General features: G+C 37.9%; 1 long non-coding RNA gene across 4 annotated transcripts in view; it reads right to left on the bottom strand.

Moving 5' to 3' along the window:
• The window catches only part of LOC134295307 (uncharacterized), a 33,125-nt gene that overhangs the window by 17,406 nt on the left and 1,423 nt on the right, over window positions 1-14,296 (bottom strand). For 2 of the 4 annotated variants that reach the window (XR_010001844.1, XR_010001847.1), the window contains exon 2: window positions 12,245-12,313. The exons of the other annotated variants lie outside the window; for them this stretch is intronic. This is a non-coding gene — a long non-coding RNA (uncharacterized LOC134295307). The remainder of the gene's footprint in view (window positions 1-12,244; window positions 12,314-14,296) is intronic. 4 annotated transcript variants of the gene reach the window in all.

The following is a 14,296-nucleotide window of genomic DNA, read 5'->3' as shown; positions in this document are numbered from 1 at the left end:
TACATTACTCCACCAGAGATCACTTTTGAATGCTTCTTTGCTATGTCCTACTCAAAGTCTCTAATGTAGCCGTGGCTCTGTCACAAGAAGACTACACCCTCATGTTTCAGCAGACATAGCAACAGCAATGTGGAAATGATAAAATTATCAAGGAATATCTACTCATTTGAATGACCTCATTTCTTTTGAATTTAGTAAGAAAAACAAGACAATTGTAGTGGATGTGGAATATCTTTGAAGAATGGGGTGAAGGGACAGTATGAAATTGTATATTCTAGTCTAGCTATGATTGTACAAAGTGAAGACATTCAAATTCCACTTCCTTTGCTAAAAACAGTTCACCTTGCACCCAAATTGTTCCTGAATCATAGTATCAAACATATTGAAAATCCAACACTACATTTGGTCTCCACACTGTATGTTTAGTGTGAACAAGCCTTGTGACATTCTTCCTTTTAATCCTGATTTAATTTCCGTGTATTCCACCATGATCCAGTTTTGCTTCTAACAGGACTTATTAGATGGCTATTGGAACAGGAACTAGACTTTGGGTTGTTTTGTTTAAATGATATCCATGGATGTATCTTTATTTACAAGTGAGAAAAATATAATTCCAGATTGTATTATATAAGCCAAAACAGTCATCAATCATTGACCCCAAATTTTCCATTACTCCACTGACCCATCGGAAAGCAAAAGTGTCACTATCCCAGTCATCCATGTGGACAATTTCAGATGTTGCAGGTTTTGGATTTCTAGTTAAGAGATGTCCCACCTGTTCTTTAAACACAGATATATTGTTCTAAGTCCTTCTGCTAGTCTGAACCATAGTTGATCCACTATGTATTTATCATATCAGAAGCAAACCGAGGGTATAGTTGTAATGTATTTTAAAACACAAAGTTAAAAACTTGGCATTATACTAAATGTCCTTTGACCAGAAGCTGGCCATTTGGAGTGCCTCTGGTGTTGCTATAAGAAGGTCCTCCATTGTGCATGTGGCAGGGCTCAAGCTGCATTCTAATAGGTGGTCTATGGTTTGCTCTTCTCCGCACTTGCATGTCGTGGACTCCACTTTGTGGCCCCATTTCTTAAGGTTGGCTCTGCATCTTGTGGTGCCAGAGCACAGTCTGTTCAGTGCCTTCCAAGTCGCCCAGTCTTCTGTGTGCCCAGGAGGGAGTCTCTCATTCGGTATCAGCCATGGCTTGAAATTCTGGGTTTTAGCTTGCCACTTTTGGACTCTCGCTTGCTGAGGTGTTCCTGTGAATATCTCTGTCGATCTTAGAAAACTTTTTCTTGATTTAAGGCATTGGCATGCTGGCTGACATCCAAACACGGGATGGGCCAGAGATGTCACTGCCTTGGCCCTTTCATAATTGGCTGCTACTTTCCGGCAGAAAATCCACTAAATCAATGGGATTTATCTATGTATTGTCTCAGCACCTATCAGCTAACTGTCATTGTGAGAAAGACACATGTATCTGCTCAAAGTGCTTCTAACTGTAGGTAACCAGTTTTAAGACCCTGCTATTCTTCTTATTGCTGTATTTGGACCAGAATTGTACTGGATGGCTCTTCAGACACAGGATCCTGCTATGTACCCAGGAGGGAGTTTAAAATCCTAGAATTAAAATTCTAAGTTTTTAGTTCTAATGACTTGGTCACTCTTTTTCAGTACTGAGGGTTAGAGGGGTCGATCGCAAGGTGAGAGCACAATTTAGGAGCACCATTTGTCAGACGTATTTTTTGTTGAATAGCATTCTCTGTGCAACTCTGGTTGATATTTAAGGTAGGGGTGCTTAATGATATCAGCATGACTGCTCTTTATAGAACAGAAGAAGTATCATCAGGCTCATGGCTCTGACATCACAAAGGGTCCTGATTTGCCAGGGACAGTACCAATTAATCCTCTGTTGCCCCACTTTTTCTGCTGCTTTTAAAAGGCTCCAGTTTCTTTTCCCTCTTCCTACTTTCCTCTCTTTGACCCCAGCTGAGCTCATTTAATGGAAATTTAGTTAAAGCCAAAAGTAGTTTAGATTCAACAGAAAGAAAGGAGGTAGCAGAGTCTTGTTCTTCCCAGTAGTCACATAAAAGCAAATTGCTGCACATTCTCTTAGCTTTTATGCTCTTTTTCATTAATATCTTTTACCATCTTGATCAAACTCTGATGGTTTTTGGCCACACATGTCCCAAGTTTCATATGTGAAATATTGGAGGATTTGGTCATTCCTGATCTTAGTTTTCGGCACTGATGCATCAAGGTGTGGGATAGCCTGGGCCTGAAAACATTAAGAACGCAAGGATTTGGGGGCACCTTAAATGTGGGCCAGTGGTGCCTTCCCTACCGATCACTGTGAATGTTCTGAGGAACAAAATGTCCTGTTTATTTTTACAGATATCAGAAAAGAGGGCAATATTTGAAACAGAATCGGGATGGATATTGTGCTGAATCTCTTATTTCCTTTCTCAATGGACTTAACCACACCATTTGATGGCTGACTACTACAAAAGAAAATAACCTAATTGACTTTTTAAAAGATGAGTAGTCCCAAGGCAGCTAATCTGTTCCCTTATTCTGCAGCAGCTGAACTTGAAAGTGGGTGGAAGAATTCAAGACAATCTGAAAGGCATATCCAATCCAGATGTTTTCAACCTCAGGGAGTATTATAATTGAATGTCTAGGTACCAGTGTAGACTAATTTGTATACATAAAGCAATCTGGCTGGATTGTTCTTTCAACGGATTGTTTTTCTAGTGTTCATTTTCCGTGAACTAAGAAACCTGATGGCACAGGCTCTGACATCAGGCTTCTTACATAACTGAAAATGCACATTTGGAAAGACATCTATTTAAACAAACAAACAAACAAAAAACAATATGGTCAAACATCTTTATGTATTTGGAACATCAGAAAATTATATTTCTTCATTAAACTGCGCCACAGTGTTATGTGATTCTTTCCCAGAAGCCTACTTGATTTAACCTAAAGAAATTTAAATGCTCTGTGAGTCTGAGGCCTGTTTGTGTTGGGAATTAAGATACATTATACTGGATCTCTCAAACAGAGTAATCAACAAAGCAGGAGATGAACAGAAACCAGTCACATGCCCACCACCTTCCATCTTCCTCATGCAATGTCTAACAAAAAAAAGCTTACTCTTTTTAATACATGTAAAAGTAGCATTGTTGTTTGCCTTCAAGTCATTTCCAACTTATAATGGCTCAAAGCTCAAACCATTACAACATCTGGTTTGCAAAAGCAACTTTATTTGTCTATCATTAAATATATGGTTAAATGAACAATAGCAGGTGTCAGGACCCAGGCTACAGAGCACCAATAACCTTACACAGAGGCCAGAATCTATCTAATATCTTTATTATAGAAATATCTAAAGTCAATAAAAACAAGTGAAGAATATAGTTCAGAAGCAGACCTTTCAGATGAGGTCAAATATAGTCCAGAAATGTATTGTCCAATATAAGATATTAGAGTTCAAAGTTTTAATCCACTTGACCGAAACACACACTTTGCCAAGCAAAGTGTGGGGAAATGACAGAGTCTTTAAAGTCCAATGTAGCTTGACAACAAGGCTGGAAAATAAACTTGATTCTTGGCTAGATCAAAAACTTGAACGAGGCAAACATGAAGCATGAACAAAGTCCAAGGAAGTCCGTGAAACAAGGCAAGGCTGGAAACTTGATCCGGGAAACAAGGAACTGGGGTTACGAAGTCCACACACGATCTCTCTCCTCAAGCTGAACAATTGACTCCGCAAAGTTCCCCTTGCGTCCAGCACCTATATTGGGTCTCGTTTTCCCGCCAACAGAACACTTTCCCCAGAGAATGAGAAGCGAAACCCAACTCTGTCCAGATGCATGACTCCTTAGAATTTCCCAAGGGAAGCAGACCTAATCAGCTAGTTGTTTGGCAGCGATTCTCAGGCTCCGGCGATTAGCCTCCCTGGCTCCCCTATCTCTATTATAATTGTCCCTCCGGGAAAACGGGGGGGAATTCTGCCCAAGGCCTGTTTGGCTACATTCTTGAGGACAAACATCCTCCAGGTGGAGAGGCTCCGATTCTGACTGAAACGGCGGAAATCCCATGTTTTCCTCTTCGTCTGCCACAATAGTACTAGGAACAGGACTACAAGGCCCATGAGTCATCACAGCAGGAGAGATGAGAGAAGGCAATTGTAGATTACAGTAAGTATGGAAGTGACTACAGGAAAAGAGTGAGTATTTACAATCAAATATATGCTAAACTCCTACAGAAGTGGTTCTTAACCTATGGGTTATCGGGTGTTTTGTCCTACAACTCCTAGAAATCCCAGCCAGTTTTCTATCTTTTAGGATTTCTGGGAGTTGAATACCAAAATAACTAGGGGCCCACAGGTTGAGAACCACTGCCCTAGAGAGTAACATGAATAACAAAAAATTAGTGAATATGAGCATACAGAATCATTTCTAGGAATTTTCTGGTTCTTCCAGTGAGACTATTGTAGCATTCAGCAGCAACATTCATTTCAATATTATCCACAGATTGCTGTTCCATGGAAAATTCAGGAATATATCCCCCATGGATATGAGGGTCATGCTATATAGGATTCCATTTAATAACATATTTTAGCCTGAAATGATATTACAAGAGCATCCATCTACTATTTCACAGATGAAAGTTAGGACACTTAAGGTGAACCAAAATCAGAGTGTGTGCAAGGTGACAAAGGTTATTAAAGAAGAACAATGTACATGCTAGGAGAGGCTACAATAGTTTACTTTTTCCTGAGCATACTGAGAAGGGCAAAATTCTGCTTCCTTCTCTTTTCCCCCCACCCTTTCACTACTTTTGTACTTCAAGCTCAGTTCGCACCAATGAAGTAAGCTTCAAGAAGGGAAATGAGAAGAGACAAAAGAAAGAAAAAATGGAACTGAAAAAATGAACAACATATGATTACCTAGGACTATCCCTGACAAATGGGGACAGTTGGGTTTACCAGATATTGTCAGACCACAATTCTCAGTATTCCTCACCCTTGCCTATACCAGCTAGGTTTCTGAAAAGTACAGTTCAACATCTTGAAAGGTTCATATCATAACATAAATTCTGTTCCTGGGTTATAAAAGTCATTTCCTAATTGTTCTACCATAATAAAAACATGGAAAAAATTATTAAATTGCAAAACTTTATTTTTGTGGGACATCTTGCAGCACATTTTGCCATAGTTTTCCAATTACTATCTCATCCACTGTCAACCATTTCAACACAGTTTGTGGTAGCCACAAAGAGTTGCTAAAATGTAACAACTACATTCAAAGTAAGTACTGCACTATTAAACAGGAACCATACTTTCAAATTTTGTTGCATAGTGCAAAAATAGGAGACAGTGCCACCTTTTCCATTGGATGACATCTGCAAAAGGGCTCACCTATTTATTATTGTGAAAGCATGCTGGGGGAATAATTATCTATGTGTCTGGCTACCCAAGCGGCGATGGGTTTACCCTTTATTATTCCTCAAACTTTAAAGTGAACACTCTTGAAGCTGGTTGCAGATAACCAAAATATGTTTACTGAACACAGGAAATGGTAATTTCAAGCAGGAATATTGAATGTTGAATCAGAAACATATAATAGAAAACAGATTGCAGATTGAGTTTAATTACACAGAAAATAAACCTTTGCTGTATTAGAAATAATATGAGGTAAAATCACTGAAATTATACAGAAATAAAACTATATTGATTGAGAATGAAGGCTATAAATACTATAAGAGATAAGCACACAAGCTATGAGGAAACTATAAGGTAAGGTAGGTACCAGCTGTGAGGTGAAAGCTTTCTATGATGTAGGCACAAGCAATGGAGGTATATGCTTTAGGCTATAATGGTAACTATAAGCTAAGATATCTTTGAGGTAAGTACCAGCTATGGTGTTAAGTACCTAAAGCTATGAGGAAACTATAAGATAAGTATTAGCTATGAAGAAACTATAAGGTAAATACCCAAAGCTATGAAGTATACTGCCTAAGCTATAGGTAAGTACTTCACTATGAGGTAAATACTAACTATGATAAACACTATCTATAATAGTAAATGGGGGCCCCTGGTGGCACAGTGCGTTAAAGCGCTGAGCTGCTGAACTTGCGGACCAAAAGGTGCCAGGTTCAAATCCCGGGAGCAGAATGAGCGCCCGCTGTTAGCCCCAGCTCCTGCCAACCTAGCAATTCGAAAACATGCCAATGTGAGTAGATCAATAGGTACTGCTCCGGCGGGAAGGTAACGGCGCTCCATGCAGTCATGCCGGCCACATGACCTTGGAGGTGTCTATGGACAACGCCGGCTCTTCGGCTTAGAAATGGAGATGAGCACTAACCCTGTTGGTCACGACTGGACTTAATGTCAGGGGAAAACCTTTACCTTATAATAGTAAATACCTAAAGCTATGATCTTTGTGATAAGTACAAGCTATGAAGAAACTATAAGATGGTAAGCTATAAGGTAAGTACTATGATGTTAAGTACCTAAAGCTATGAGAAAACTATAAGCTATGCTTTGACTATAAGCACTATCTATAATGGTAAGTACTTCACTATGAGATATTCCGTCTAAGCTATAGGTAAATACAAGGCTATGAGGTAAACTGTCTAAGCCAGGGGTCCCCAAACTAAGGCCCGGGGGCCGGATGCCGCCCTCCGAGGTCATTTACCTGGCCCCCGCCCTCAGTTTTATAATATAATATATTGTATAGACATATAATATTGATAATAATATTATAATGTAATACAATATAACACTAATAATGATACCACATAATAATATTAATTATATATTCTATATTACATATAATATTACTCATAATATTACTCATAATATTACAGTATAGTGGTATAGTTCAATAAAGTAATATATAATGCTAATATTGTGCTATGCTAATAATATAATATACTAGCTGTGCCTGGCCACGTGTTGCTGTGGCAAAGTGGTGGTGGTATTGGTTAAAATCGTTGTGGAATTTTTATTTGATGTTATTTGTATTTTTTAATTAATTTTATTGTAAGTTATCTTTTTATTTATTATATTTTATTATTTTCTTGTATTATTTTTAGTTATTTTCTGTTATTATAGTATTTATTATATTAATTTTTAGTGTTTTTAATTATTTTTTAGTGTTTTTTATTATTTTTTATTGGGTTGCTAGGAGACCAAGTTGGCGGAGCTTAGCCTTCTAACTGGCAGCAATTGGATAAAAGCAATTATTCCTCTCCCTCTAATTAGGACTTTATTTTTCTTTTGTTTTTGTTGTATCAACCTTGAGGCGTGGATGATGGGTTGTGTCGTCAAATTTCGAGGTTGGGGGGCCTGTAGTTTTGTTGTTTTGTGGGTTGCCGTGATGCCATCACTCTTTTATATATATACTAGCTGTGCCCAGCCACGCGTTGCTGTGGCGAAGTCTGGTGGTATGGGAAATAAAGTATTGAGGAATTGGTGGTAGTTAAGGTAAAGGGTAAAGGTTTTCCCCAGACATTAAGTCCAGTCGTGTCTTACTCTGGAGGTTGGTGCTCATCTCCATTTCGAAGAGCCGGCGTTGTCCGTAGACTCCTCCAAAGTCATGTGGGATGACTGCATGGAGCGGCGTTACCTTCCCGCCGGAGCAGTACCTATTGATGCACTCACATTTGCATGTTTTTGAACTTCTGGGTTGGCAGAAGCTGGGGCTAACAGTGGGGGCTCTCTCCGCTCCCCCAATTCAAACCTGTGGCCTTTCGGTCCAGAAGTTCAGCAGCTCAGCACTTTAACACGCTGCGCCATCAGGGGATATTATTTCCTAAAGGTTGTGAATATACAATATTTCTGATTGGTTTTTTTTGTTTGTTGGAGGCAAGTATGAATGCTGCAATTAGGAAAAATGATTAGGATGTAATGGCCTTGCAGCTTTAAAGCCTGGCTGTTTCCTCCCTGAGTGAATTTTTTGTTGGGAGGTGTTAGCTGGCCCTGATTGTTTCCTGTCTGGAATTCCCTTGTTTTCAGAGTGGTGTTGTTTGCGATATTTTATGTGCTTCTACTGTCTGTGGCCCTGAGAAAACAGAGGATTTTCCAGACTTTGATGATGGGAATACTTTGTTGGGAGGTGTTAGCTGGCCCCGATTGTTTCCTGTGTGGAATTCCCCTGTTTATTTACTGTCCTGGTTTTAGAGATTATATTGTTCTGCATTATTCTATCCCAGTAATTATTTCATATTAAAGAAGAATCTCACTTATCCAACATTCGCTTATACAATGTTCTGGATTATCCAATGCAGTCTGCCTTTTCAAAATCAATGTTTTTGTAGTCAGTGTTTAAATTCATTGTGATATTTTAGTGGTAAATTTGTAAATACAGTACAGTAGAGTCTCACTTATCCAACATAAACGGGCCGGCAGAACGTTGGATAAGCGAATATGTTGGATAATGAGGAATTAAGGATAACCCTATTAAACATCAAATTAAGTTATGATTTTACAAATTAAGCACCAAAACATCATGTTAGACAACAAATTTGTCAGGAAAAGTAGTTCAGTACACAGTAATGCTATATAGTAATTACTGTATTTATGAATTTAGCACCAAAATATCACGATATATTGAAAGCATTGACTACAAAAATGCGTTGGATAATCCAGAACGTTGGATAAGCGAGTGTTGGATAAGTGAGACTCTACTGTAAATACTACATAGCATTACTGCGCATGGAACTACTTTTTCTGTCAAATTTGTTGTATAATATGATGTTTTGGTGCTTAATTTGTATAACGATTACCTAATTTGATGTTTAATTGGCTTTTCCTGAATCCCTTCTTATTATCCAACATATTCACTTATCCTGCCGGCCTGTTTACGTTGGATAAGTGAGACTCTATTGTATATTTCTAATCTTATATTATCTGCTCAGAACTGGATTATATGAGGCTCCTTCTTCACAGCTGTATAAAATGCACACTGAAGTGGATTATATGGTAGTGTGGAGTCAAGATAATCCAGTGCAAAGCAGATAATATAAGATTATAAATGGGTTATATAGCTGCGTGGAAGGGCCTTGAGTCTACACTGCCATATATTCCAGTGCAAATTAGATAATCTGTGGAAGAAGCCTAAGTGAGGCCTAAATCTGCCTGTCCCCTAACTGAAACCTAGCTGTCCCTTGGTTGCTAGGCAACGAAGTGGGCAGAGATTAGCCCTCTAACCTGGCAGCAATTGGATAAAAAAAAATTATTGCTCTCCCTCTAATTAGGACTTTATTTTTCTTTTCTTTTTGTTGTATCAACCTTGAGGCGTGGATTATGGGTTGTGTTATCAAATTTTGAGGTTGGGGGGCCTGTAGTTTTGTTGTTTTGTGAATTGCCGTGATGCCATCACTCTTTTATATATATAGATAGATTGTATGTACATATAATTTGTAAGCCACTCTGAGTCCCCTTTGGGGTGAGAAGGGTGTCATACAAATGTAGTAAATGAATGCAGCAAATAAATAAATAATAAATAAATACATTTTAGACTTAGGCTCGCCCAAAGTCTGAAATGACTTGAAGGCACACAACAACAACAATCCTAATTAACTTGGCTATCTCATTGGCCAGAAGCAGGACCACACTTCCCATTGAAATCCTGATAAATGTATGTTGGTTAAAATTGTTTTTATTTTTAAATATTGTATTGTTTTTTCATTGTTCTTCTTGTTGTTGTTTTTGCACTACAAATAAGACATGTGCAGTGTGCATCGGAATTTGTTTGTATTTTTTTTTTCAAATGATAATCCGGCCCCTCAACAGTCTGAAGGATTGTGGACTGGCCCTCGGTTTAAAAAGTTTGAGGACCCCTGGTCTAAGCTATAGGTAAGTACAAGGCTATGAGGTAAACTGTCTAAGCTATAGGTAAGTACACAAGCTATGAGGAAACTATAAGCACTATCTATAATGGTAAGTACATAAGGTAAGTACTTAAAACTATGATCTTTGTGGTAAGTACTTCACTATGAGGTATGCTGTCAAAGCTATAGGTAAATACAAGGCTATAAGGTAAACTGTCTAAGCTATAGGTAAGTATGTGATTTAGGTTGCCTGTTTGAATTTGCCAGGTTAAAGAACCCAGACTAATTCTAAAACCTATCTCTAAGACGTTTTGCTCTGGAATTATGTTTTTTTTCTTTTTATCACTCTTGGCTACTGGTGCCAAACGGAGGGGGAAAAGCCTCTAGAGACGAGCTCTCAGGCTACAGGCTGAACCATCCTACCCAAACCTACAGGGGAGTCTCAAGCTCCACCCCCAAAACAAGAGCCAATGGAACATTCCACCCCAGTGCAGCAAAACAGGCTGGAAGCATGCTAGGACACTGAATTTAGCGAGTTTGATGAGGTCTTTAATGCCTTTTAAAATGTGCAGTCCTAGCATATAAATATTTGTTTGGGCGGGATGTGAAGGATTATGTGAGCAGGTGAAATGTTTCCAGCTATATGAAGAGTCCTCACAGAGAAGTGTGCAGTAAATTGTATAACAACAACAACAACAATAACAACAACAACACTACTTTATATTCTGCCCTTCTCCACAAGGGGAGTCACACTGGATTACAGTATATAAACTGATACAGGCAAAGCTCAATGCCTTGTTATAATACAATGAGACACACATATAGAGGCAAAGGCAAAGGCTTCTCCGTTCATTTCTGGCTCTGGAGGCGGTACTCATCTCTGGCTCTGGAGGAAGTACTCTTCTCCATTTCCAAGCCGAGGAGCTTGCATTGTCACCTCCTGGTCAAGTGACCGGCATGACTGCTTGGAGCCTTTCTCACCGAAGCGGTACCTATTTATCTACTAACATTTGCATGTTTTCAAATTGCTAGGTTGGCAGAAGCTAGGGCTAACAGTGGCAGCTCACCCCATCCCATGGATTTGAACTGCCAACCTTTAGGTCAGCAGTTCAGCAGCACATTACGCCACCCCAGCAATGGTGGCTGGAAGACAGCTGAAATTTTTAAAGGCTCCAGTTCTTTTCCACATATTTATAAAGGCAGTACACAATGCTTCTCCAAGAAGACTCTGCCCAATAAGTTTAGTTGTATTCCAGAATGTTCCTGCGGCTTGAGATAAATCATATTTTTAAAACATAGGTAAAACCTTATGGATGATGCTTCAGCTCTCTACATTATTGTGCCAGAAAAGCCCTAAAATATATGCATTGTAGTTGGTTTCATCATTTCCCCTATATCTTCATGTATATCTGGTAATATAGCCTATTATATCAAAAATGGTGGGCATATTATATGGACAAAACTTGTGACATTAAAAACAACGGCAACCAAATTATTTGCAGCATTTCAATGACTAAATATTTTAATGTCTAAAAATATAGAATTTATGAGACTAACTGGAATGAAAATATTTCTGGCCTAATATTTCATGGATACAGTCCACTTCATCAGACCAGATTTTAATGGCTGATTTACATGTAGTAACCCAAAGAGGAAAGTAGGTCTCTCTTAGTCATGCCCTGGGCTCCTAATCTGTGGAAAAAAAATTCAGTGAGAGGGGGAAGGAGGGAGGGAAAAACTACATTAATTAAATAAATATTGTTCTCCATGCCCAATTGGACCAGAATCACTTTGGCACTGAGTAGGAGTTATCCGAATAACTATTTATCCCCTAACTTAGAAATCTTGGCAAGCTTCCTGCTTTATATCCCCAACACTGACTGTGGAAATGATCCTGTTTATGTTTCTCTGCAGGAGATAACCAGGAATCACTTTTCATAACCGCTTAATGGTATTTATCATGTTTTGTACGTTTGTAGTTTCATCATGGCAATCCAAGTGCTGTAAGGCTGCTAGAAGCATAAGATGGGCATACCTTAAATACCATACTGCCACTCAATTCAGTCAAAAAATGCTGTTATTACTTGCATTCTGTCACCTTTGATTGCTGGACTTAGCTTTGATTTATATTATTGCAGGCATTTTTACTCTGTTTGAACAATCTATTTTCAAGTACCATTCAAACCATTCCAACAACCTGTCATTTTAGATTAGTCTACTCATCTCTATGTAGACACAGAGAAACCTCAAGCTGGGTTCTGTTCTCAGTTGCCCATCAACAGATTAGCTTGATCATTTTAAAATATTTTTTCTTTGGAAGTGAATAATTGTAAACAAAAAAAATCATACTTTGCTCAAAATAAAGAAAACAACTACCAAACAGCACATTTGCATACTTACCATTTTATTAATCTCTGCCCAGATTGCTTCTTGTCACATGATACAAAGTCTATCATGTCATTTAGGTGACTGGAGCCAGTGGCGAGAAATAAGGGGAAAAAAATCTTCATTTCACTTTGTTCAATATTATAGGTTTTTTTTAAAAAAAAATAGTTGTTTTTGTCTTGCTTATGAAGAAATGTTTGAATGTTGTAAAGTCCCAAACAAAATCAATGTCTAATTTTCCTGCCAAGACCCTAGGTACATTAGTCTCTATCTGTATCTGCTTCTGGAGTCACTAAGGATGAGGAGCCAGTCAAAAGAGAAAGAGAGAGAGAGAGAGAGAGAGAGAGAGAGAGAGAGAGAGAGAGAGATGCCAATCTTAATTAAGTAAGATATATGGCAACAACACTCTCCTATGGATGGATACTTGAAGTAATGGCTCATCATCGCAATCATCATCATGTTTGTTTATAATACCCTTTTTATCAAAAAGGTTGAACATCAGCATATACAATCAAACATATATAAGATCAATAAAACACTAAATATACAAATATCGTATTGTCAACACTCACTACCCCTCTCAGCAACCTCAGACACAATTTAGCAGCTTAATCCAGTTAATGAAAGGGGATGGACTTCAACCTCTTACAAACAGTGTGAGGTCCTCCTCCAGCTGGAAGTCCAAACAAAGATGTTCTACAGATATAGTTGTGGGCATCAGTGGAACAGACAATATTGCTTTGATTGCAGACCTACAATTTCTAGATGGTACAAACCATACTTGCCAAGCTGCTAAGTACTGGGGGAGATTAGAGCACAATATCATAAATATTAGAAACAAACATTTGAAATGGGTCCTTACCCAAAATGATAGCCAGTGAATGGTTCTATAGGGAAAAACATGTGAATATTTAGGAAGATTTATCCATATCCATCTTAAGATGGTGTGTGGCCATCCATAAAGAAACACTCCATATCATAAACTTCCACAAAGAGGTATCAATTGACTTAAAATTCTGGAAAATCTAAGAGTCACCTGCACAAATGCACCTCTATAGTGAGTCATAATCATTTGAGAATTGGGCTATGATTCTGGAGACCATGATTCAATTCCCACCTGTCTATAGAAACCTACTGAATGACTGTGGGTGAGTGACACACTCCCAGCCACAGAAAATCCCATGAGAGGGTTAAAGTTGCCTAAAGCCAGAAATGACTTGAAGACACATTACCACCACTATCACTACCACGGGTGTGGTATGCAATCATTATGGCTGATTTTGACTTTTTAATAGTGGCCATTAATAAGCCATAACTGTAGGCATATCCAAGATGTTCAAAAAATGTTTGTTTTATTGGTAAGATAAAGGCCAGACTCCATTTTCTTCAGATATTATTGGATTTCACAGTTTCTTTTTTCATGTTTTTTTCATGATTACATTATTTTAAAACAGATTAAAACAAAAACAACATGCAAACATACACAAAACAAAAAATCAACAAAATGTTTTTTAAAAAAAATCTAGAATAATACTAATAAAAATAAAATAAAAATAAAACCATCACTACAAGCAATCTGAGCTATCTAATCTAAGGGGTTTACATTATCTGTGTGGATGCTCCACAGTTTCTGATTTCTTCCTTAATATATCCTCCATGAATCTGTCTGATATCTCTTTAAAGTCACCTAAATTGATGGCTATCACCATGTAATGGTAATGAATTCCCAATTTAATAAAAATGCTACTAATTCACCAACAACTAAAACATGTTAACAACCAACAGTATTCTAAAATGTATTATTTAAAAGTCAAAATCAGTGCCAAGAACAGCAATCTAGCAGTTTCTCAATGCTTAGATGTTTTTATCTATGATTCTTGCAGTCTCTCTTATGTGTGGGATATGTACAGTATATAACATCAATTTCATATTGCTAGAAGCCACCATACTGAATATAGAAGCCTTCAAAATATTGTACGGCATGTTTTGTTTTGTTTTCCTATCAACCTTTGTCAAATGAACTTGTCAATTGTGGAAAGGAATTTCAAATGTTATTTGTAAATATAT

Source organism: Anolis carolinensis, chromosome 1, assembly GCF_035594765.1.
Source record: "Anolis carolinensis isolate JA03-04 chromosome 1, rAnoCar3.1.pri, whole genome shotgun sequence".
Lineage (NCBI taxonomy): Eukaryota > Metazoa > Chordata > Lepidosauria > Squamata > Dactyloidae > Anolis > Anolis carolinensis.
The sequence above is the reverse complement of the archived record's forward strand: the minus strand, read 5'-3'. Positions and strand labels throughout refer to the sequence as shown.